This window comes from Halichoerus grypus, chromosome 4, assembly GCF_964656455.1.
Source record: "Halichoerus grypus chromosome 4, mHalGry1.hap1.1, whole genome shotgun sequence".
Lineage (NCBI taxonomy): Eukaryota > Metazoa > Chordata > Mammalia > Carnivora > Phocidae > Halichoerus > Halichoerus grypus.
This window is the reverse complement of record NC_135715.1, coordinates 31513056-31539414: the sequence shown is the minus strand read 5'-3', so window position 1 is coordinate 31539414 and position 26359 is coordinate 31513056. Positions and strand designations below refer to the sequence as shown.

Genomic DNA, 26359 nt, shown 5'->3' with positions numbered 1-26359 from the left:
AAATATTTCAAGTAAACTGAAAAAGCTGCCTAATGAAAAGAACTAACAATTTAAACTAGTCTCAGACCAAGAAAGACAGTATAGAAAAGAAATACATTTGCTTTGAAAGTAAGACATGCCTTTAGGAGGAGGGCAGATTTCCCTTCTAAGTATGTTTTAAAGTATTAAGGGGCACCTGGCTGGCTCAGTGGGAAGAGCATGCAACTTTTGATCTCAGGGTCCTGATTCAAGCCCCACGTTGGATGCAGAGATTACTTAAATAAATAAAAATAGGGTGGGAGGATGGGTTAGCCTGGTAATGGGTATTAAAGAAGGCACATTCTGCATGGAGCACTGGGTGTTATGCACAAACAATGAATCATGGAACACTACATCAAAAACTAATGATGTAATGTATGGTGATTAACATAATAAAAAAACTAAAAAAAAAAGAAGATCAGCTCTGCATTTTGAGAAAAAAGCTAATTTGGTCATTTAATGTTATAATTTCTGTTTGGTTTTCAAAATCTCCTCTTCAACCAATGGAAAGTGATCAGAAGGTATGTCCATGCCATGAAATCCTTCACTTATGTTAAAGAAACACCACCGATTACCTGAGGGGACAGGAGGTTTTTCCAGCCCCTGTTACTTTGGAAGCGTGGTCTGTGTTGTTGTTTTTAAGACGAGGCTGTCTGACATGAAATAATTCAATAAGAAATAAAACTGATTTTTAAAAACCATTTTAACTTGTATCTGAAAGTGCTTCAGCAATTCTTTGTATTTGGTTAAAAATATAAATTATTATTTTAAGGGAAATTTTGCACAGTAAAAAAAGGTCTGATTATCACTAGATCTAGATTCAAAATAACTAGAGTAATGCAGGATTTTAAAAATCACATAATTTTATAACTAAATATGCCCTAATGGAATCACTGATCCCCACTATCTTGTTTTATAGATGTGGAAACAAACTATTTACATCAAAAGTTACACCAATAAAGAAAAACAGGATGAGATTACAGAACGGAGACTATTTAGAGCCAAAGAAAGCAGAGTATCTCTGTGACTTAACACCACAGTCATCCAAGTTGCTTGGTTTTTGAGCCACACGGGCTAGAGTGTCAAGACAATTTCCTCTCACACCACACTTTACTTCTTAGATATTCTCAGCCACTTTGCTCCAAACTCATTTCTGGCTCAGCTCTTCTCTAACTGCGGTTTCTTGGTGGCCTCTGAGTTAGCTCAAGCATCAGAGAGGGAAATTCTTAAAACCTTTCTGCTAAATTCTCCCCTCCCATTCTGTCTCACCACTCCCATCACTGAATACCATTGCTGGAAGATAGGACTTGTGATTTTATGACTGTTCCAAATTTACAAGTGTCCTCAATAGCAGCTGAGTTTGTGCTGGAGAGAAATAGCATGACAAGACAGAAGATGGGGTAGGGTAGGGAGTAAGAATTGAGACGGTGAAGGATTGGCAAGGGCAGTCCTTTCCAAATTCCCTTTCAAAAGTTAAACCGTTATTGTAAAGTGGATTTGTCCCTAGTGTGGTATATTAGAAAAGCACAGAACGTGAAGTTAGAGGCCTTCAGTTTAAAACCCATTCCAATATCTATTATTATCTGTAGTAAAGACACTATACATCTTTCTCAGCCTTTGGTTTTCCACTCATCTGTAAAATAGGAATCACAATGTTGATTTCAGAAATAAAGTGGGGAAATTAAATTAAATGTGTAAATGTGCCTGATACAGCACTGGGACAGTGAAAGCATTCTATAATGTTTAATTAAATCTACAATGTAACTAAAACTAATGATGTAATGTATGGGGATTAACATAACAATAAAAAAATAAAAAAATAATTCATTAAAAAAAATCTACAATGTAAGCAGGATTTATACTGTAAAGAGATGGAAGAAGCAGGAGCTGCAGATAAATAAATAAATAAATAAATATTGCCTTCATGAAATTTAAATTGCAGTGGGGGGGACATAATAAATAAGTAAAATATAAAGTATTCTAGATAGTGAAAATGGCTAAGGAGAAAAATAGTGCAGGGAAGGGGACAAAAAATTTGGAGGGGGTGGCAGAATAGTTGCAATTTGAGAGAAAGGACTCTCTATAAAATATTTGAGTAAAAACCTGAAGTCAGCAAGGAGGTGAGCCATACCGATATCTGGGGGGGGTGACATTCCAGGCAAACAGAACACCAAGTCAAAGGCCCTGAAGCAGGAATTTGCCTGGCGTGTTCAGGAAACGGCGAGAAGCCAGTGTGGCTGGATGGGCGTGAAATCATCAAAGAGGCCACTGTGGGGAACAGGAGGAGGCATGTCAACCACGCAGGGCCCTGAAAGGACTTTGGCTTTTACCCTTGGTGAGACAGAAAGCCACTGTAGGGTGCGGAGTTAGATGCTTAAAGGCTTCCATTGCTGTTGTATGGAGAAGAGATGGCAAGGGTGATAAGCAGGAGCCACTGTCCCCATCCAGGCTGAGCTAACAGTGGTTCACAGTGGAGTGACAGCAAGGGAAGGGGTGAGAAAATGAAGGTTTCTGGGTATAATTTTTTAAAAGGCACAGTCAAGAGATTTGTTGATGGATCTAATGTGGCATGTAACAGAAGGAAAGGAGGCATGAATGAATTTTACAGTTTTTGGCCAGAGGAACCAGAAAAACAGAGCTTCAGTGAAAGAGGTTGTTGGTGGGGGAAGCTTCAGAGAGCAGGAGCTTAGTTTTAGACATGTTAATTCTGAGAAGCTTATAGGCATCTAAGGGGAAATATATACATAAATATACATGTCTAGAGCTCAGGGGAGAGGACAAAGCAGAGAAAGAAAACTTGGAAGGCATTCATATATGGATGGTATTTAAAGCATGAGATGAGTTCATGGAGAGAGTGAGTATAGATGTCAGAGTGAGGCAGAGAGAGCTAGGCAAAGAGAATACCTCTAGGGACCAAGCCCTGAGCACACAATGTTTAGTCTTGGAAATGCAAAGATGTGGGCAAAGGAAGATACAAGTCCCAGGGGCAAAACCAGGTGAGAACGGTATCCTGAAGCCAACTAAGAAAAGCTTCCATGAAGGAGGGTATAAGCAACATGAGAGGATAGGTGACTTTGACAATAAAAGTTTTGGTGGGGACTTAGGGCAAAGTTCTTCCTGGAGTAGGTTCCAAAGAAAATTCCAGGAACAGAATGAAAAACACTAGGTGCAGGAAACCTATTAGGGCAGGAGCTGTAGGTACAACAAGTGAGTCAAAAGAGGGTTCTCTCATGGATGTAAGAAATGACAGCTCCAGTAGAGAATATCCAATAGTAAGGGGGAAACTGATGATCTGGAGGAAGAAGACAGAATTGCTGGCAATGCCCTTAAGTAGAGGCAGCACCTAGGGCACACTGGAAGAGTCTGAACTGACCCAGGGACATCGACAGTCCACCTCAAGGGGAAAGGCAAAATATAAAGGCATAGATGCAGGAAGATGGGGTGGGGGGGCATGGAGAATTTCTCCTCTGACTGCTTTAAGTTCCTAAGTAAAATAGAAAGCATGACCATCAACTGAGGTGATGATGGGGAAGAAGATAAACACAGTATGGAACACTGAATGATGTAATTCAAGGTTGACTATAGACAAAATTGTGAGGTGAAATTATCTTTAGACCTCTCAGGCTACCCTTCCTATGCTCTGATGATGTTGAATGTGCCCCCTACAACCCCTTCATGGGAAAATGTGCATTCTAATCTAAGGTTGAACTTGAGAGCTCATGTATCAGGTGGGAATTCAGGAATGAGCCAGCAATTAGAAGAGATTTTGTACCCTGAAATGAAACCATGTAGGTAAACTGCTTTTTCTGCCTAGGATGAGATTGGAAGCTATCCTATACAAGTAATGTTTATGTAAGGAATACATTTTGGAAAAAGTTTGCATATAGTTAGGCAAAAAAATATATAATTCTTTACCTTACTAAATAAGAGCAACATAGATTATAAAGTATTTGTATCACTTGTAAAAAATAATTCCTTATTTCTTTTATTGCATATGGGTATTTATATGAATATGACCAAAAAGGGAAAATAAGCGAAGTCATTAACACAAGAAACTCAAACTTCTTATACATATTTAATCTAGAAAGTTAATCTTCTGTTTTTTTAACTGTAATAACATAGAATAGGGGCATCTAAGAAGCACCCCTGAAGAGAGGTTGTTTATTTTTTTAAGCTGGCACTATGAGACCCACAGTTTCAAATGCAGCATAGCCCTTTACCCCAACCACAGATCACCTTCAATGTGAGATCAACCTACTACCTGCTTATTCAACTGGATGCTTTCTAGTCATCAAATTAGTCCTATTATTTACTTCATGCTCACATATTTAAAAGTATAGAGTTCAAAATTGATAACCCTCTAGCCAGCCTAACTAAGAAAAAGAGAGTACACAAATTACTATCAGAAATAAAAGAAGGGACATCACTACAGATCCCATGGAAATTAAAAGGATAATAAAAGGGGCGCCTGGGTGGCTCAGTCGTTAAGCGTCTGCCTTCGGTTCAGGTCATGATCCCAGGGTCCTGGGATCGAGCCCCGCATTGGGCTCCCTGCTCCGTGGGAAGCCTGCTTCTCCCTCTCCCACTCCCCCTGCTTGTGTTCCCTCTCTCGCTGTCTCTCTCTCTGTCAAATAAATAAAAATTTAAAAAAAAAAAGAATAAAAGGATAATAAAAGAATACTATGAATCACTTCATTTGCATAAATTTGATATCTTAAATGTAGTAGAAAAAATCCTTGAATGACAAAACTCATATAAGAAGAAATAGATGATCTAAATAGGTCTATTCCTGTTAAAGAAACTGTATCAATGACTAATAATTTTCCAAACAAGAGAACATCAAGCCCAGAGAGGTTCACTGGTGAATTCTATAAAACATTTAAGAAAGAAATCATACAAATTCTCTACAATCTCTTTCAGAGGAAAGAAACAGAGAAAATTCTTCCTAAGTCATTCTATGAAGCCAGCATTAACTTCAAACCAAAAAAAAAACAAAAAAAACCCAGACAAAGATGTTACAAAAAAAGAAAAACTACAAACCAATATCTCTCATGAACATAGATGCAAAAATTCTTAAAATATTAGCAAATCAAATCCAAAAAAGTATAAAAAGAATTATACACCAAGACCACATGGGATTTATCTAAAGTATGCAAGACTAGTTCAACATTTGAAAATCAATTAATATAATCCATCAAAACAACAGACTAAAAAAGGAAAATCACATGATATCAACAGATTTAGAAAAAGCATTTGACAAAAATCCAACACCTATTCATTACAAAAACTGTCACACACACACACACACACACACACACACACACAAATTCTCAGCAAACTAGTAACAGAGGGGAATTTCTCAACCTGATAAAGGCTTTCTACAAAAAACTTAAACCTAACATCATAGTTAATGCAGAGTAACTCAAAACATTCCCACTAAGATCAAGTACAAGGCAAGGATGTCCCCTCCCACCACTCCTCTTTTTTTTTTTTTAAGATTTTATTTATTTATTTGACAGAAAGAGAGAGAGAGCACAGACAGGCAGAGCAGTAGGCAAAGGGGGAGGGAGAAGCAGGCTCCCCAGTGAGCAGAGAGCCCGATGCGGGGCTCGATCCCAGGACCCTGGAATCAGGACTTGAGCTGAAGGCCAACTTAACTGACTAAGCCACCCAGGCGCCCCACCACTCCTCCTTTTAATATCAGTCCTTGCTAATGCAATAGGGAAGAAAAGGAAACAAAGGTATAAGTTTTGGGTAGGAGGAAATAAAACTGTCTTTGTCCTCAGATGACACAATTCTCAATGCAGAAAATCTGAAAGGAAAAAAAAAAACCCTCACTTTCCCAGAATAAGTGATAATAGCAAGGTTGCAGGATATAAGGTTAATATACAAAAGTCATTTGCTTTCCTATATGCCAGCAATGAACAAGGGGAATTTGAAATTAAAAGCAAAATACTATCTACATTAGCACCTTCCCCCAAATTAAACACTTAGGTTTAAATATAACAAGATATGTGCAAAGTTTCTATGGGAAAAACTACAAAACTCTGATGAATCTAATGAAAGAAAAACTAAATAAATAGATAGTCCATATTTATGATTAGAAAGACTCACTATTGTCCAGAGGTCAGTTCTTCCCAACTTGGATCTATAGATTCAATTCAATCCCAATCAAAATCCCAGAAACTTATTTTATGGATATTGATAAACTGATTCTAAAATTTATATGGAGAAGCAAACAACTCAGAATAGCCAAGACAATACTGAAGAAGAGCAAAATTTGAAGACTGATACTATCCAACTTTAAGACTTACTATATAGCTACGGTAATGAAGACAGTGTGGTGTTAGTGAAAGAAAAGACAAATAAATCAATGGGACAGAATAGCCAGCCTAGAAATAAACCCACATAAATATAGTCAGCTGATCTATGACAAAGTAGTGAAGACAATACAATGGAGCAAAGATGGTCTCTTTAACAAATGGTACTGGAACTGGACATGCAAAAAAAAAAAATTCCTCTAGACACAGAGTACACCCTTCACAAACTCAATTAACTCAAAATGGATTATATGCCTACATGCAAAATGCAAACATATAAAAATCCAAGAAGATAGCATAGGAGATTTAGACGACCTTGGGTATAGTGATACCATTTTAGATACAACATAAGAGACATGACCAATGAAAGAAATAATTAATAAGCTAGACTTTATTAAAATTAAAAACTTCTGTTCTACAAAAGACATTATTAGGAGAGCTATAGACTGGGAGAAAATATTTGCCAAAGACACTTCTGCCAAAGGACCATCATCCAAAATATACAAAGAACTCTTAAGAAATGAACAACCTCATTAAAGAATTGGCCAAAGACCTTAACAGACACCTCACCAAAAAAGATAAATAGATGGCTAATAAGCATACAGAAAGATATTCCACATGTCACTAGGAAATACAAATTAAAACAACAATGAGATACCACTACGTAGCTATTAGAATGGCCAAAATCTGGAACACTACCAACACCAAATGCTGGTGAGGATGTGGATCAAAAGAAACTCTCATACATTGATGGTAAAAATGCAAAATGGTACAGCCATTTTGGAAGAGTTTGGTGATTTTTTACAAAACTAAACATACTTGTTTCTAACAAAACTAAACATACTCTTATCCTACTATATAGCAATCACTCTCCTTAGTATTTACTCAAAGGAGTTGAAAACATCTATTCACACAAAAACCTGTGCACAGATATTTATAGAAGCTTTATTCATAATTGAACTTGGAAGCAACCAAGATGTCCTTCGGTACGCGAATGGATAAATTGTGGTACATCCAGACAATGGAACATTATTCATTGCCAAAAAGAAATGAGTTATTAAGCCATGAAAAGACATGGAGGAACCTTAAAACCATATTAATAAGTGAAAGAAACCAATCTGAAAAGGCTACATGCTGTATGATTCCAACTATATGACATTCTGGAAAAAGCGAAACTATGGAGACGGTAACAAAGGGTGGAAGGGGATAGGGAGGGTGACTGGGGAGAGCACAGAGAATTTTAGGGCAGTGAAAATACTCTGTATGGTATTATAACGATGGATATATGTCATTATAAATTTGTTCAAATCCAAAGAATGTACCACACCAAGAATGAACCCTAAAGTAAACTATTTACTTTGAGTGATCATGATGTGTCAATGTAGGTTCATCCTTGGTAACAAACACACAGTTCTCATGAGTCACGCTGATAATGAGGGTTGTTATACACGTGAGGGTACAAGGGTATCTGGAGAATCTCTGTACGTTCCTCTCAATTTTATTCTGAACCCCAAATTGCTTTAAAAAATTAAGTCTTCTAGGGGTGCCTGGGTGGCTCAGTCGTTAAGCGTCTGCCTTTGGCTCAGGTCATGATCCCAGAGTCCTGGGATCGAGCCCCGCATCCAGCTCCCTGCTCCGCAGGAAGCCGGCTTCTCCCTCTCCCGCTCCCCCTTCTTGTGTTCCCTCTCTCGCTGTGTCTCTCTCTGTCAAATAAATAAATAAAATCTTTAAAAAAAAAAAAAAATTAAGTCTTCTAAAAAAAAAAATAGTCCAATACCATTTGTATTTGCTCTAGGAAACACTAGAGGGAGCTTTCCTACATGAACTAGTTTACCTAAGGGGGGAAAAGAAAGAAAGAAAAAAAATTAAGTCTTTTGTAATACTGAAAAAATGCCACTGTTTGTAAAACATTATTACTACTGCTCCCATTCTGACTTATAAAATTAAACACTGGAAAATAAATTAACTGACATTTTAACTGACTGGACAGTTTGGCAATAAAATTAAGTCTTCAGATAAAGTTAGACTGAAAAAAAATTAGAATATATCAAAATCAGCACTTGATAACCTTGACTCTGTTAGAAAATTTCAAACAGGACACAATAAACAGTAAGAAAGATAGTTCTTGGTCTTTTATCATGATACATGAAAGTACAAAGCCATCTAAACAAAATGCTAAAACTAGATACTCAGTAAGTGATTTTAACTTATGAAATGTCTGAGCTAATGAGGGGAGGACTTTTTGAGCAAGGCTTAGTTGGGAAATAGAATGCGCCTGGGGAAAAGAGGGAAGGGAGTGAAGGCTAAACCCAGAGGGACCTGGACATGACAAGTTCTGGCTGAGATCAGTAGATAAAGCTGTAATATTATCAGGAAGAAAAGAAAAAAAAAAAAAAACATGCCTTTCTCAGAAACCTATTTTTGTCCTGGCCTTCTGTATGACTTCAGATATTTATACCACCACAACAGAATTTTTCACCTTGCAAATGAAAATAATATGACATCTTTGAACTTTTTTTTCAGAGTCATCAGTTATCTGTACACATTAACTACTAAATGTGCATAGGTCTCCCTTCTTCAAAGAAGAAAAGTCCTAATTGCTGGCTACTCTAGGATAAAAAGGAAAACATACATTCACTTCTTGCCAATATTAGGCTGGAAAGAAGGGCAATAGCAAGCACCCAGAAGCCTAATGCCTGACCTCGACCAGCACTTCCGTGGGTGAAAAAAGGGTACTTTCACACAGCGACTATTCACGTTGGAGCTCTAGACTGCACTATCTCCAACCCCAGAGTAGAATTCAACTCCTGCAAACAACACAAGTCATAACAGAGGTGCCTGATACACTTGCTCCTAGTACAGTGAAAAATTAGTATGTACAATAAAATCTTACAGCAAGACTTACATTTCTGGCCCTCATTCTTTCTTCTTATTTGTGACTATGGTGACCATCACCTAGAAAAGTTTCTGATCAGAAAATACTTTTTTCCAGAGCTGATACTAGTTTTTTAAAGATATTCGTCTTTGTTCATTAAATATCAAAGACCCCCTTCCCACCCCTCCCCCCACATGCCTTGTGTGGACTGGCTAAATGATACCAAAGGAACAGCATATAATGATTTAGGTGACTCAACCCCAGTTTTGATTGACTGCAGAAAACAATAGGAAGTTTGAGCCTTTGAGAGTCCTGAAGAAAATATCCCTTCTGTGCACGTCATGGACATTTGATTGAAACCAGATTAATAAATACAGTACTTCCAAAGCAATAAACCTTTACCTTTGAAGTCTCCAAAATGTCACCATGTTGCCTAAAAGCCACCTGGAAGAAAAGTGCCCTGTCATAACTAACCTTTGCCGTAAAACGTGCCCTCTAAACAGAGATCTCCTAAACCCTTCAACACAACTCGATCACATGACACCATTACCTTTCAATTAATTGATCTTCCATGATTTTGTTAAGATTTCAAATAAACTTTGGGAACTCAATATATCAAAGCTCTCCCACCAAAAAAAGTACTGTTACTTATCAAATTTCATTTATGTCAAACATCGAACTAAATTTTAATTCCTTGAAGAAAACTCTCACTTTAGAATTTTAAATAGAATGTGCCACTGAAACATTTTTCATGATATAATAGTCTTCATTTTCTAATACTCAAAATGCTTCCTCCTCTCTATTCAATGAATTCATGATTGCAGCCAATTCTTCAGTGCTGACATTACAATCAACATGACTAAAGATAAAAGAAATTCGGGAAATCTGTTCAATGGCTACTAATAATTTGCCTGTATAGTACGATAATGTGGCCGGGTCATTTTCATAAAAATTCCAAAAAAGACATCTGAGCTGTGTCTTGCCAAAATTCACAACTTCAAAGTCAGAAAGCAAATTTAAAGCAAACTAGCAATCCTTGTTTTTTCATACATGGGCTACTTTCAAGAAAGGATAAAATGATGGATGCCTGGGTGGCTCAATCGGTTAAGCATCTGTCTTTGGCTCAGGTCATGATTCCAGGGTCCTAGGATAGAGCCCCTGCTCAGTGAGGAGCCTGCTTCTCCCTCTCCCTCTCCCTCTACCTGCCGTTCTCCCTGCTTGTGCTCGCTCTCTCTCTCTGTCAAATAAAAAATAAAATCTTTAAAAAAAAGGATAAGATGATTTTTATGATAAATCATTTATGAATGACTTATCAGCTGAACTAATAAGCACTGTTTTATCTAAATAGCACCAAACTTAATTTACAACAACTGGTTCTAGAGGATGCTGCCAATTCTTGCACCCTCCCCTCCTGGCCCAATCTCTCCATCCCCCACAAAGTAGACCACAATGCAGGGAATGTAATCCAAGCTGGACCAGTGACAGATACAGGGATGGTTATGTGACCCAAGACAGGTCAGTATGAGTCATTCCCCAATATTTTTTCTTTTTTTTTTTAAAGATTTTATTTATTTATTTGACAGAGAGAGAGATAGCGAGAGCAGGAACACAAGCAGGGGGAGCGGGAGAGGGAGAAGCAGGCTTCCCGCTGAGCAGGGAGCCCGATGTGGGGCTCGATCCCAGGACCCTAGGATCATGACCTGAGCCGAAGGCAGACGCATAACGACTGAGCCACCCAGGCACCCCCCCAATATTTTTTCAAACAAAAGACAAGACTAGCTGTTTTCAATCTACATTTTCAAGGTGTTGAGGAAGTTAGTCTGGTACCACAGGTGACCATATCCCTTTGCTGGAGAAAGCCGGTCTAGAGTAACACAAAATGAAACATAGAGGAAAAGAGAATTAAAACCAAGAGATGAAGAGAAGGAACCTCGTGGGGTCAGGTTCCTGGTTGTAGACATCCTTGGAAGTGTGGCTAATGAGCTCTGGGTCTCCTCTAATTCCAGGGGCCACTCAGGATCCTTTCATATTGGTGGTGGTTTTCACCCTTGCCTCCAAGAGTCCTACTAGTATGAATGTCTACATGGATTGATGGGATTGGGTTCGTCTGCTATGATGAAACACAAAATAACAACTGGTTACAGAAAACAGAAGTGTATTTGCCTCTCACATTAAAGTCCAGTGTATAGTACAGGCTTGTTTTGGTACTTCATCATGTCATTAAATATCAAAGATGCAGGTTTCTTCTGTTTGTTCTGAATTTGAGGGGCCTTGACCCCATGGTCCAAAAGAGTGGCAAATGAATCCCAGGCAGCAGGACACGAAGAAAGAATGAATAAAGAGAAAAAGAAAGCAAGGGGGCAAGGGGCATGGCCCCCACAACACATACACATAGAAAGAAAGAAAGAAAGAAAGAAAGAAAGAAAGAAAGAAAGAAAGAAAGAGAAAGAAAGAAAAGAACACTTTCTTTAAAAAAGCTGCCACACAAAAATCCTACTTGCATCCCACTGGTCAAAACTAGAGGAATTCCTAGCAGCAAGAGAGGCTAAGAAATGTAGTCCTGACTCTGAATGGCCATGCTCCTAGAGTATTTCTATTCTATTACTAAGGGAGAACAGACATCAGGGACAAGTTACATTCCTGCCATAATTGTCAATAATCCATCAGAGAAAAAGCATCAGTCAGAGCTCTTTGACAAAGAAAAACTAAGGATAGGTATGTCAGAGTATTTAAATCATGTAATCATTCTGAAAAGAAAGGGCTCATGTCAAAGCTGCAGAAATATGCCCTTAATAAAGATAAGACTGATCTAGGGCACCTGGGTGGCTCAGTCATTAAGCGTCTGCCTTCGGCTCAGGTCATGATCCCGGGATCCTGGGATTGAGCCCCGCACTGGGCTCCCTGCTCAGTGGGGAGTCTGCCTCTCCCTCTGCCTCTCTCCCTGATGGTACGCTCTCTCTCTCTCTCTCTCTCTCTCTCAAACAAATAAATAAATAAAAATCTTAAAAAAAAAAAAAGATAGACTGATCTAATTGTTCTAAAGCTTTCCCAAATTGAAAAAACCAAAAACCTTCTGATCAACCCTCAAAGACAGTCATAAGACTATAACTTCTCACTCAAAGATAATAAAGCACTTCTGATAATTGTTTCAGTAAGCTGCATCTACAGTCATCGCTTAAATTTATAAGTATTTTTTCCAAATAGAGCCATGTTAGCCTGATGGTCTTTATGTAAACTTTTATATGCCCTATAGAGATAGCAATGGGACAGCAATCCACAAAAAAACACCTAAAACCTATTTCAAACTGTGATAGGCTCCTGCACGTATTATTCCAGTGCGTGGAATAATACGTGCAGGAGCCTATCACAGTTTGAAATAGGTTTTAGGTGTTTTAATAATACATAATTATTAAATAAACACAACAAATAAATAATAAATACAACAAATATAAATTTAATTCCTAATTATGTTTCATCTTGGAAAATATAGTCAGTTCATTCCAGTATGACAAACACAGGGAACAGTCACCTTTTAAACCAGCATTTATCTCATTACAAGAATTTACTGAGCAGCTGGGAGTTAACTGTGTTGTCTGTAACTTTTCATTTTAATCTTTTGGAGTATGTATCATATAGACGTCTGACTTCATAAGCAGTATATAGTAGGTATAATATAAACATTTGTGGCTGATTTAAAGTGTGAACATTATACTTTCGTGGTAACACAGTAGGGTCCTCGTGTTCCTCCCAAGGTGCTCCACTCCCAGGGTGGAATGGAACATCTTCAACTTGAAACAGAGTGAGGCAGCTCAATGTCAAATATGACCCACACTGTCTCTGGGAAATACAGCATTTATGAGAGCTGAAGTCTTGCAAGAAAAACTGCTATCGACATTTGCTTTCGTACTTTGTTCTCCAACCCCACAAAAGGAGAGGTCTCTGCATGTGCTGTTCTACCTACAAAATCGTTCTTTTCAACCATTTAGAATGGTCTAGTCCCAGTTCGTTATCTCCTAGTCATAAGTGGCTACTGGGCACTTGAGAGGAGCCTAGTATGACCAAGGAAAAGATTTTTAAATTTTAAGTAATTTTAATTAATTTACATGCAAATTTTAAAACAGATTCCCTATTCAGGTACTAGAAAACTTTGAAGTATGATTAGAACAAATTGTGTATGTCTATCTTCCTTCTCAACTGTTAAGTTTAATGAACTCTAAATATAGATCCAGTATTTCCAGTGCAAATTTAGCTTCTGAATTGAGATGTGCTAGAAATGTAACATACCTAGTGAATTTCAAGGACTTTCCACCAAGATGTAATATATTCTGATTACATGTCTAAATTATAATATTTTGGACATGACGGTTTAATAAAGTATACTAGAATTAATTTCACCTGTTTCTTTTTGCTTCTTTTAATATCGTTACTAGAACGTTTTAAATTACATATATGGTTCACATTATATTTCAATTGAACAGCACTTCTTTAGAATTTAGAATTCTAATTCTATTCTCTACATATCCCTCAAGGTCAAGTTAAATGAAATGAACTCTATGCAAACCCTATCCTGAATTCTTTAAGTAGAAATGATCTCACCCCCACCCATACCATACAGTAAGCACTAAATAGATTTATTGAATGAACTGCTAAAACACTGTTTTTATCCTCATGGTACTTATTACATTTTGACTTGTATATAATCCATCTTCTTGCCTTGTGTCTCCTATAAGATTCTAAATTCCTTGCCTAGTACTCTCTCTCCTCTCATTATGTATTTCCTGGGCACACAGTCTGTCAGCTTCCCTGGACTATTTCTCATCTACTGCTCTCCATCATTTAAACCATTTCTAAACTTATCACCAGTGAACTAACATACTCCTTTCTGGACAGCCTTAAAGCATTGCATCAAATCAACCCGACAGTAACTCTCCAGTGTCTCAAATACTCGACTTCAATTTGGCAAAATGAAAAGATGAAGAAAAAAATAGTAATAACAACAAAAACAAAAACAACAAAAAAGCAGAAACAAAAACCCATTGCTAAAGATACAAATATGGGCCCAAAGATTTGAAAATTCAATTATAATAAAAGACTTCTTTATACAGATACCTGTTAAATGACTTTCTTTATGATTCATCTATAAGTTTGTGGGTTGATTCAGAAAAAATATTTTAAGTATCCCTTCAACATTTCTGAAGTAAACAAACAAAAATAATGTTTAAATTTAAAAACAAATACCAATATGGTTAAAAGAACCTACGGAAAAATCTTTTGAGACCTCTTTGCCTTTATTAAATATTCCTAAAAATTTTGATGACCTATAAATACTGGATAAACACATATGCTCTCTTTTTGACTAGTGAACAGAATGTGAAGAACAAAAAAAAAGATCACTAAGAAATCCTCCATGCAAACTGCCTCTAGGACACATCAGCAGATGGTAAGAGGTCCTGAGAGAACATGGAACAAGGTAGAAGAATAAAGCCACTTTGCTCTTCAGGCTAGGAACCCTCTTGCCCACAGTTTCCCCTGGCTAACACAACTCCCCTCAGAGAAACTTCCCTTCCTCGCCCTTTCCAACTGGTGCTGGACCGTAGAGCCCAGTAACAGTAACACACCCCTCCAAATCACCCATAGCGCTCAGTGCTTCCCTGGGAAGAGCACTTAACGTGCTATATTTAGCCACCCCAAGTCATCTCTCTCCAACAGCTGTGTCTCACACCTTTTTCTCTATCCCCAGCATGAGGCTTACCACATATGGCTCACACCTAACATATGTTTGCAAAATGAATGAATGAATGAATGAATAAGCAAACAAATAATCAAAGAGAAAATGGTGATTCTGCTCACCTTCCTAAATCAGAATACTAAACAGGTTCTTGCCTGAACCCAGAGTGTTTTCACTTGGGAAACCAGTATTAATCAAATTACGAAGGCCACCTGAAAAGCAAGTGCCCACTTCAAAAAGAAAAGCTGATAAGAGCCTTTGCATGACCACTGCTAATTTAAATAGATGAACAATTTGTAACTGAATATTCGGGAAAGCTAGCTCTTTATAAATAATATTTGCTCTGGAGTTACTTTGTGCACTCCTAGTTAAAAATAGCTAACATTTATCAAGTACTTGTTATATGCCAGGCACAGTTCTAAATGCTTTATATATTTTCTCTCCTTTAATCCTCAGAACTATCCTTTGAGATAATTCTATTATTATCCTCATTTTACTCATAAGAAACTGCCCTATATTCTGCAAATTTACTTAACCCACTCACTAAATCATCTTAACTGAATCAAGAAAGTGAAGATGACAATTTTCAATATTGCGAGAAGGATGAGATCAAAGACTGAGATTATCCTAAAAACTAGACATCAAAACAGTCACATCTGTGACAGTGCTGGCTTGTGATTAACTGCGTCCACCATAAAGCCACCATGTCCTGTGATGGTCTTAAACAATTTACAGTATTTTTATAAATATCACTGTAATTCCATCTTCCAAGGCTTATTCATAAATACCAGAAGGAAAAAAGGATTAGTAAAGCTGTCCACGTATAGCTGAATTATCAAATGTCTAACATCAGCATCTACTCTGTCAAGTTACCAGTAACACCTTCTTAAACAGGTAGGATTGAACTACCACATTAAAGCATTTGGCACTAAATTTAGACCACAAATCATAACTGTTACGTAGCATCTCTAAAAAAGAATGCACTATAAAAATAGTTTTTTTTTTAAAGATTTTATTTATTTATTTGACAGAGAGAGAGACAGCAAGAGAGGGAACACAAGCAGGGAGAGTGGGAGAGGGAGAAGCAGGCTTCCCGCGGAGCAGGGAGCCCGATGCGGGGCTCGATCCCAGGACCCTGGGATCATGACCTGAGCCAAAGGCAGACGCTTAATGACTGAGCCACCCAGGCGCCCCATAAGAACAGTTTCTAAGAACACATTATATGCTTCTTATATAGTTTCATATGTTTTTATAAAAATGACACATGCTGTAAAATAATATGGCTTTTATGTTCCTTTGTTGTCTTTAATCATGCAGCCTCACTATAAAATAAATTCATAAAGACAAGTACAAATAAGAAAATACTCATGCAGAGATTACCACTACTGAAATTTTAGTGAACACCCCTCTAGACATCTCACGTGCACATGTAGTTCGTTAGTATAAGGTATAAAATTTGTTTTTATTTTGTTTTTAACTGTGAACTCTTAGTGGTGAAGAATACAGTGACCACCAGTAGTGTTTGGTGCCAGTAGGGTGCCTGGGGGGCTCAGTCGGTTAGGTGTCTGCCTTCTGCTCAGGTCATGATCCCAGGGTCCTGGGATCGAGTCTCTCCATCGGGCTCCCTGCTCAGTGGGGAGTTTGCTTCTCCCTCTGCCCCCTCCCCCCGCTCTTCTTTTCCCTCCCTCTCTCTCTCTTGCAAAAATAAATAAAATCTTCAAAAAAAAAGAGTTTGGTGCCAGTACATGGATTCATAGGAAGGCACGAGCAGTGTTATCTACCATTACTTTTACCAGCTGTGCAAATGTCAACATAGTGAGAAGAACACACAACATCTTCACATTATTAAGAAAACAGTTGGGTGACCCACTGAAAGTATCTCAGGGAACCCCACAGTTCTGCAAGCACATCTGAGAACCGTGGTAATAGAGTATTCCACCATGCCCACAGTAATAAAGTATTGAACATTGACCTAATCTCCACTGCATTCAATTATCTACTAAACTTATGGATATATAAGTCATAATCAAAATACAATGCCTTCCAAAAGTGTTCAAACAGGCTCCAATATCTGCTCTCCAATTTACTGGCTATATAGCCTTATTCAAATTTATAATTAACTTCTCTACAAATGTAGGTTTCTTTCGTGTATAAAATGGTTTAATGACACTTATTCAAATGATAGTTGTAAGGATTAGAGAGTATATATGTTTGGCGCCTAATAAGTGCTCACCAAATGGTAGCCATTGTTGCTTACCATCTATTCTGGGTTCAACTATTTTGGCTTTTTTTTTTTTTAATTGACATACTGCAATATGGCAGACTCTTCTTCTCATACTTAAAACAGGGCAATGATAGGTTTATTTGAATCCTATCTTTATGACAACTAGAACCATATGATAGATTGCCACGAATATTCCCCCCACAGCCTGGACCTGCTTCTGTCAGTTATCTACCCTGCAGTCAAAATGAATTATAAACAACCTTGAAAGGAGATTTAGAAAAAAAAGACAGAAGCATCAATCATAGTATTTATATTACATATTAAAGTCACAACCACATCTCTTTCCTATGTACTTTTATTAATTTCAGAGGCTACTATTAGCCTTTCTTTTTTGCTTCTTCAGAAAAAGCACTGTCTGTAACATACTCATTCATAGAAAAGCTTAGTTTTATTATACTATTGTATTTCCAGAGTTGGTTTTAATTTTTTTCTTTATTTATCATAGCTATTTTGTTTTTGATTTATTTTTTTAAATTTAAATTCTAGTTAGTTGATGGTTTTCATTTTTTAAATACTGTAGATTATGAGACACACTTAAGCAAACTAAATAAATATTATAGACTTAAAAAATAGACTAAATCATTCTGTAATTTTAAGAAATCATTTAATCAATTCAGGAATAACAAGTATTATAATTTATAAACCCAATTTTAAAAATCCAATCAATTATGTTATAGTCTGACTGGCTAACCGAATACCAATTCTAGGCATCAAGACAATTGTAATAGATGGAGATAAGCAGAAAATGTGGGCAGAAAAGGTCTGAAAGTTAACAAATTATAACAGAAGACTGTGGAAAATTATCAGCAAATCAGAAATCTGGGGTCCCGGAAGTCACAGAAGGAATAAATCCAGAACATGGGTGATTAAGCCAAAAACTTAAAATGAAAAGGTCCAAACAGAGATTAAACGGAAAGTCAAGTCTCAATGGTCAGAAGGTTCTGTATCCAGGAGATGAGAAACAAGTCTATGTCCAGAGAGATCAGAATGTAGAATCAACTGAGACGGGGCTTTCTCTCAATAACCCAGCACCAGGGATCAAGAGTGTTTGTAAGATGCTACCCATTCTGACACCAGGGGACTCTCTTCCTGCCATCTTCAGCAATCTGCGTTCACCTTTGGGATTTCCATCTCATTTACCAGTGTCCCAGAGTTAAATGTAATCAATGAACGTGAACTAGTTGCTAACTCCAACATTATGCCTTACCAACAGTAATCCCTCAAGGCTTGGAGTGAATGCTTAAGAAGGTTGCATGTGAACTTCAAAGAGATTTAGCTAAGGCCACCCTCCCCCCAACACACACACACACACACACACACACACACACACACACACACACACTTTGAACTTCAAGATGCCATTGCCTCTTACTCAAGGACAGTGTTGTAACAATTCTCTCCCCCCTCATTTTTTCCTTTTCCACTTTATCTTCCCTATTGGTTTTTTATGCTATTTTTTTTCTCTCATCCCAAAAGAATTCTCTTGATCCCAGTTCTCTAGCTAGCAATGCTAATTCTCTCCTCCAGTCACCGTTGAACTCCTTGGAAGAGTTGCCAGCACTCACCCTCTGTTGTCTCTTCTCCCTTTCCTTCTTGAACTCACATCAGTTCGACCAACTGCTCCCACCGTCATCCCATGAGAACAGACACGGTGGCTGCCATATTGCTGAACTCAATGGTTAATTCTCAGTCCTTCTCTTTCGAGATCCCTGGTCATGTCTCCCCTTTTGGAATGCTTTCTTCCCTTGGTTTCCAGACATCACACTGTCCTTGTTTCCCTCCACTCCCCTGGCTCTCCTTTTCCAGTCTCCTTTGCTGATTCCTTCTCATTTCCCACAACTCTAAAGCCTGGAGCTACTGAGGGCTCTGTGACTGGCCCTCTTCTCCTTTCCGTCTACACCACCCCACTTAGGAATTTCACCTGGTCTTGAAGCCTGCAAGACTCTACACTACCTGATTCCTGCTCCTTTCTTAGCTCGTCTCCTACCACTCCCCCCTCTTCAGTCGGCTCCAGCCAAATGACCTCCTTAAGGCACCTTCAAGAGACCAGTAGGCTTCCTCCTCGGGTCCATGAGACGCCTGCCCCTCTCCCGCACCTCCTTTAGATCATCCCTCAGTGGTCATCTTCTCAGTGAGACTTTGTTAGCCACATCCCCTGAAACTAATTCTCTTTCATGCTCTCTCATCCTTTCTCCATTCCTTCCTCCCAACCCCCATCCTACATAGCTTTTCTCCTTAACTGTTATTGCTATTTAACATACTATATATTTTGCTTCTTAGTGTTATTTTACTATTATATTTGTATCTGTCTTTCCACACTAAAATAGAAGTCCGATGAAACCAAAGATTTTTTTTTTTTTGGCCAAGGACTTTCAACAAATAAGAATTTGTTGAATATACAAAAGACCATATTTTAAAATGCACACCTAATGACCACAAAAACTGCCATATTTAAAAATTGAAACAGTGTATTCCAAATAGGACCATAAATATCACCATATCCTTCTTCACACTTAATTTCCACTTCATTACCAAAATTCATTCTCTATCACAACGCTCAGTTGATCATTTCCTGTAGTTCCATTAATTCTCTGGTAATCTTAATCCAAAGACAGACGAGAAGGTTCCTTGCAGCAGACAATCCATTTTTAATTTAATGGTACTTATGAGGCCACCTGGCATAAATTCTTAAATGTGCTTCACTGTTCCTACATTTATCTTCTCACACTTCACTCTAGCTACCAAAGACATTTCTCTCCCCTCCTCTAGAGTTAATCCTTCATTTTTACTGAGCCCCTGATCCATTTCTACTTCACTGGGACTCCAAATTTTACAATATAACCTCTTCTTTAAGACTTCCAGTCATTTCTTCCCTATGGCCTTCATCTCTTTTGTAATCATAAAATATATAAAATTTAAATTTAAAAAATACACACAACACACAGCGCCTTTGTTTGATGTTACTACTCAGTTTTGGTTTTACTTCCCTTTGCTGCCAAGCTCTGGACATTCAGTGGATAGCCACTTCTCAGACACTGTTCAGACACCTGCCTCTTGCTTTTGACCTCCAGTCTACTTGTTGGTCTCCGTAATGTTCCACTTAACCACCTTTTTACTGTAACAATATTTTCTTGGCTTTTAATATTTAAGTAATAAATATTATGTAGGGTTTATTGTGTGCCAGGCCCTGTTCCAAACATTTTACAAGTATGAATCGATGGATATCCTTTGCTCTACTAGATCTACCAGATAATTACTACCCACTGCTGGCCACTTGGCTTGCTCTACACAGGCCATATCTACAAAGAGCAGACTTTCAGTGCAACAACAGAGCAGACTGGGGGGACCCAGACCTGTCCCAGTCCTTACTCCCGAAGTTATCCATATGCATGATGTGACAAGGTTGTCAAGTTGTGTCGGCAATGGTTTGATGATTTGTGGGGTGTGTGTGGGGTGGGGGTGGGTTGTTAATTTCTAAGTCTGAAAAACATCTTGGAAACATTAGATCAAATATTAGAATGAACCTTTTGATACAAAGAGGGAACAGACCGACAGAGAAATTTGTAGGTTATACATTCTTGGGTGAAGTCCTTAAATGGTATAAATAAGAGTCTTTCTACTTGTCTAGAAGATGAGTTATTTACTGAACTAAAGGGAAACAACAATAGGAATGGGACCATATCCAGTTAATTTCATACAACAAACATTTACTGAGCAATTATATGTGCAAAACCCTTGCTAGATATGGCCGCGGCGGGGGGAGGGGAACCACTGCCTTCAAAAAGATCACATCCAGTATAGAAGTTACCAAGTGCACATTGATAGAGTGTAGGCACTAAATACAGAGAGTTTGCACATAGAAGTGTGTGAATTAAAAAATAAGTTCATCAAATTTTAATATGCTTTTCGAAAAGAATACTGCCATTCCTTTAAGTGTTAAAGTAGTCTCATGAGGCAAGTTTAAATTCCAAGAAATTGGAACCCTGCAGGTACATTACTGGTCTGTATCTACTCAGCAGAATTAGAGCTGAAAAGGATACATCGACTGCTCCTTCTCTCCATGGACTCCTCATCACAGGGGCTGTGGCTCTTAACTCTGGAGTAGCTCAACAAGAATCATGTGTAAAAAGCTGACTTCAAACTAAAACACCCTTTTCACATACTTTTTTTTAAGTAAGTAAAGAAGTTTACAGGTCACAGTAAGAAATGCATCCTTGCAACATTACAGTAAAATATCTGTATACTAGCAGAGACCATTTATAAAGATTTCTTGAATCACTTGATAAGTTAGTAGATACAGCAAACCCATAAGCAGTTTATGAAGTTCACAACCCACTAGAGAAAAAAAAAAAATGACATATTGGTATGTACTGCAGTTAATTTTTGTGTTCTTTCCATTTTAATTGGTTGGTTTATATAAGCCTCCTCATTTATACACAGGATCAAGTTGTTTTTGCAACCCACTGACTAGACTTCCCGACAGAGCACCTCGTTGGTCTCATGACCTGCTATTAATGTAGTTCCTGCTCTCAAGCAATGTTTTCCACAGGGTTATTTCACATGCTTATAATGTATGTAAAAAGTCAATGCCTAACCCAGTTTCCGTCACTAAAAATCACCTGTGTCAAATATCACACCTTCAGAGGGGTACAAAAAACTCAGTAAAGCCTCATAGACAATGTCATTCATTATACTAAAATAATAAAGCACATTTTTCTTCCAGGCATGACTGCTGTTAATGGAGTTTATAGCTCAACCTTTTATTATCTCAACAACTGTTTCAAAGGAGAGGTGATAGCACTGACCTACGAGCACCACTTCTCTTATTGACCGTGTTTTAAAAAGATAAAGCTCAAGGTCACCTGCACAGAAAAACCTTCCTGAAACAAAAGTTTTAGCAATCTGACCATGTCTCATCAGGAAAAGAGCAAAGAGAATCCTTAAACAAAAACTAAATGAGGATACTCCAAACATTTTAGTGGTTTTTCTTTTTCCTAGAAGAGGACTACCTGTTTGTTTCACAATAACGATTTCCACTTAGGGAAAATTGCAAAGTTTGTCATCTAATGTAATTAATTATCAATAAATAAACCCAATAACTAATATCTGATTGCACTTTCTACAACTCAAAATTATGAATACCAAAAAGAAAAAATTAAACAACAATCATGGAACAGACAAATGGGAGATTATAACAGATTCTGGGGGAAAAAAACAAAAAACAAGTAATCACATCCCTTACAGGCATTTATGGCATAATTAGGAGACAATGCTCTGAGTACTTAGGTATTTCTTTTCCTACAATATTTTTTTAAAAATTGTGGTCACCGAATAGACACATTTTCAGATGAGATTCAGAAGATTTAACCATATAAGGATTTTGGAGAAGTTATTTAAAGATATACTTGAGCAAAACAAGGGTAAAATAAGAAACAGGAAGTCATGAGATGGAGGAAATACTGAATCCACCCTGGAGGGCTGTGGCCCCGACAACAGCGCCACGGGGCCCAGCCGAAACAGGTTAGCAGAGGCTTGAGCTGATGGGTTTCCAGGAAACCGAAGGGCTTCAAGATTAGTTAGTGTGCCTGAGATATAAGAAGAATTTAAGGATAGGATTAAAGCGGGGAAGGCAAAAAAAAAAAAAAATTTGGTAGGGACTTAAAATTTTAAATGGTCACATTTTAAAATCAACCTATGAACATGAACTAGAGGCACTGCACAATGTAATGATCAATTTTAACAACATTAAGTAAAAAAGTAGAGAAAGTGGAAATGGCAGAAAAGAGAGAAAGCCAAAGGTAGTAGAGCAGACCACATGTGAAGAGATGCTGTCTACAGCTGATAGGAGAGAAAAGTGCAACAACAGGTAGAAAACGTGAATATAGTCACAGAACCCTCCTGTGGGGAGGGGCACGGTCAGGGAGAGTAAGGCAGGACCAGTTTCCTTTCCTTTTTCTTTCTTTCCTTCATTTTTGTTTTGTCTTGTTTTGGACTTGGTCTCTTTGAAATTGGGACTTGCTTTCTTTGAAACATACCCATCAGTAAACACTGACCTTGCCCAGAAAACTTGGTCCAAGTGAATAGTATCATCAACTATCAGTTACCTAAACCAGAAACACCTAGGAATTACCCTGGCGCAGTGGATTTGAGACCGCCTCAAATTCTTTGTTGTTCTCTCATTGGATGTGAGGGTTATTTGCCCACCCTTTCAATCAGGGCTTCCCCTTCGACACACAGAATGCAGCTGGTGCAGTACTCTGGGAGGTCCAAACCCAGGCCCTAAGAAGGCCTGGCTGCTTCTGCTTAAGCTCTCTGGGGGGAAAAAAAAAAAAAAGCCAGCCACTATGTAAGAAGCTGGACAGCCACGGGACACCATGATGTGAGGAAGCCCAAGCCTGCCAGACACCATGTGGAGGGGAGATAAGCTGTTCTCACCAAGGAGAATCCAAAGAGCAAGATAGTGAGTACATATGTGTTGTTATTTGAAGCCACTAAGTTGGAGGGTGGTTCGTTAGGCAATGAGCAATACAAAATCAGTATCTAGAAATGGATGGGGCCAAAAGAAAAACCTAAAATATGTGACATTGGCTTCAGGAGTGGACACTGTAGGATGGCATCAAGCGAACTGCTCATAGGAGCTAGAAAGACAGTGAGAAAATTGCTGTTGAAGAGTGGAAAAAAGAGGACAGGAGTTGTGTATCGGACAAGACAGGTGAAACGTGTCTGTGGTCATGTGCACAGTAGAATGAGTACCTAATGAACCTGTGGGTCAGGTTGAAGAGATTCCAGGAAGAACGTTAAAAGCACAACTGGCCTCTTTTTGCTGCTTGTGATAAAATATGGGAGAAACAAGATAAGCTAAGAAGAAGCTGTTTGGTTTTCAAGCAGAAATTAGAGGAAATTTAAAGAATCTCGGACTTTATGGGTCCAACAGTAAAACTGCTTCTCATCTGCAGTCTTCCTCAACCAAAGTCTCTCAAAGTATAAAACAGGCTCATAATCTCTGGGCAAAGACTAGAATTGGGGTCTGCCAGTATAAATGGCCTCAGGATATATATCAAGAAAGTTTAAGAACTCTTTTTTTAAAACCCCAAAGATTTGAGGGCCTGCCTCCTAGACTCAGCCAGACAAAGGGCCTTCTGAGATCTTAAGGTGCTGTCCCAGGCCAACCTGACAGCCAGCCTAAAGTAGAGAAGGGCCAGTCCATCGCAAAGATATTTCTGGGTGTGACTTTTGTCCAACAGAGTGGTCTGTAATTTGATATACGGGCAACCCTTAAAAATTCTGGAAGCTATACCGGCTTGGACTAAAATGAAATGAGACATTCCAAAATGAAAAGAGGCCGCTGGGTCCCTCAACTTCTCTGGGCAGGAAGCAGGCTGCAAAAGCTATTCACATCACATTGGAAAGAAAGGATGACCCAGAAGGTGGAGCCACGAGAACTCCAGGAAACTGTTCCCAGTGAGAACCGGGCCCTACTCGGGGTACGGTCCCTGCCCCCCAGGACAGGTGGAACTGACTGGATTTCAGAACTGCTATAGACCAGGTTCTGAAATCTGGATGCATATATCCTGCCACAAATTAACCACGTGAGCTTAAGCCAGTCACTTTAAATAGGCTTCAGTTTCCTTTCCATACAGTATTAGTGTTAGACAAGAACAAGATAATGATCTCTCATTCACCTTTCACAGGCTGTAATTCTCAAAACGCTTGTTAAAAATTAGGCAGAAAGGAAGGAAAATATGTTTCAAAGGAGATTACCCACACCACCCTTCTCCCTGGTCCCAGCCCTACCCTCATGCCTGCTTGACAATGACAGCTTATCTCCAGATCACCTGGCCTCTAGTGTGCACAATTTGTCCCCTTTCTTCCTCATAGGTGACATTACCTTCACAAACCCCGAGCGTCTTTCTCATGATGGCTCCCAAGATGGTGGGGATGAGCAGCATGGGGGGGAGGGGCACCTGCCGCAGTGTGTACCCATGAGCTATTTATGAGTCAGGGTCCTCAGAGGCAAGGACTACCTATCTAATATTTTCTGTCAGTATATAATCCTAAAGGGCCTCTGCATTAGGCAGCTTTTTTCAGTAGCTAAAAGTGTGATTAGAAAGAACACTACTTCATCTTCAGAGGCACAATCAATTCTTTTCCATCAAGAGTTATGTAGAAAATTTAAAAATATAATACTTCTGGCAATGAGAAATTCTCCTCTTATCAATAATTAACAGAACTTACAGATTATTATACATTTTCTCACCCATGGAATGCAGCAGGGTTATTTCCCAGATAATGAAGATTTTCTTTTTTTTTTTTTTTTTAGTTTAGACTTTAAGTTTCTTTTAGCTGCTGACAAATAAAACAAGTTCAAACTAGTTTTAGAATGTGTCTATTAAACTGGAAGCCTTAAGAAGGAATACATTGTAAGCTCCATGAAAACAGACAATTTTTCAGTCCTGGAGACTAGAATATCTGTCAAATTAATATATGAATTAATAAGAAGTGAATATTAAAGCCCTGAGGCATTACTCAAATCATGAAAACCTGTGGACTTTTGCTCAAATGAACACTTCAAAGAAAAATCCTGACTAGCCTCTCCTAAAACATGGAGATCTTGAGCTGTTCCTTCTCCATCTATTGCAAAGCTCTTTAAATGAGACTACGTGTACTCTGTAGGATGTGTCCCAAAGTCAAGGTTACACACAGCATATGCGTTCCAGCAGAATCATTCTTACTTACAGATTGGAGAGAAGGAGTTAAGTAATTTTACTAATGAACAATTTAAAACTTTTTTTTTTTTTAATAAATCTTAAGATTTTTTTTATGTGACAGAGAGTGGGAGAGTGAGCGAGAGCACACACAAGCAGGGGGAGCAGCAGAGGGAGAGGGAGAAGCAGGCTCCCTACTGAGCAGGGAGCCCGACGCGGGGCTCGATCCCAGGACCCTGGGACCATGACCTGAGCCGAAGGCAAACGCTTAACCGACAGAGCCACCCAGGTGCCTCTAAAACATTTTTATATCAAAATATTATACTATAGTATGCACTATACTACACTATAGAATAAACTAAAATCTGCAATCATTCTGAATATAAAGCAAAGGGTTCAAAGTCGAATCTGTGGCAGCTGCAAAGACGT

The 26359-nt window shown here is 38.3% G+C and overlaps 1 protein-coding gene across 5 annotated transcripts in view; it reads right to left on the bottom strand.

The window, feature by feature from the left end:
* Window positions 1–26359, bottom strand: part of TBC1D4 (TBC1 domain family member 4) — a 177112-nt gene that overhangs the window by 75062 nt on the left and 75691 nt on the right. The window lies entirely within an intron of this gene.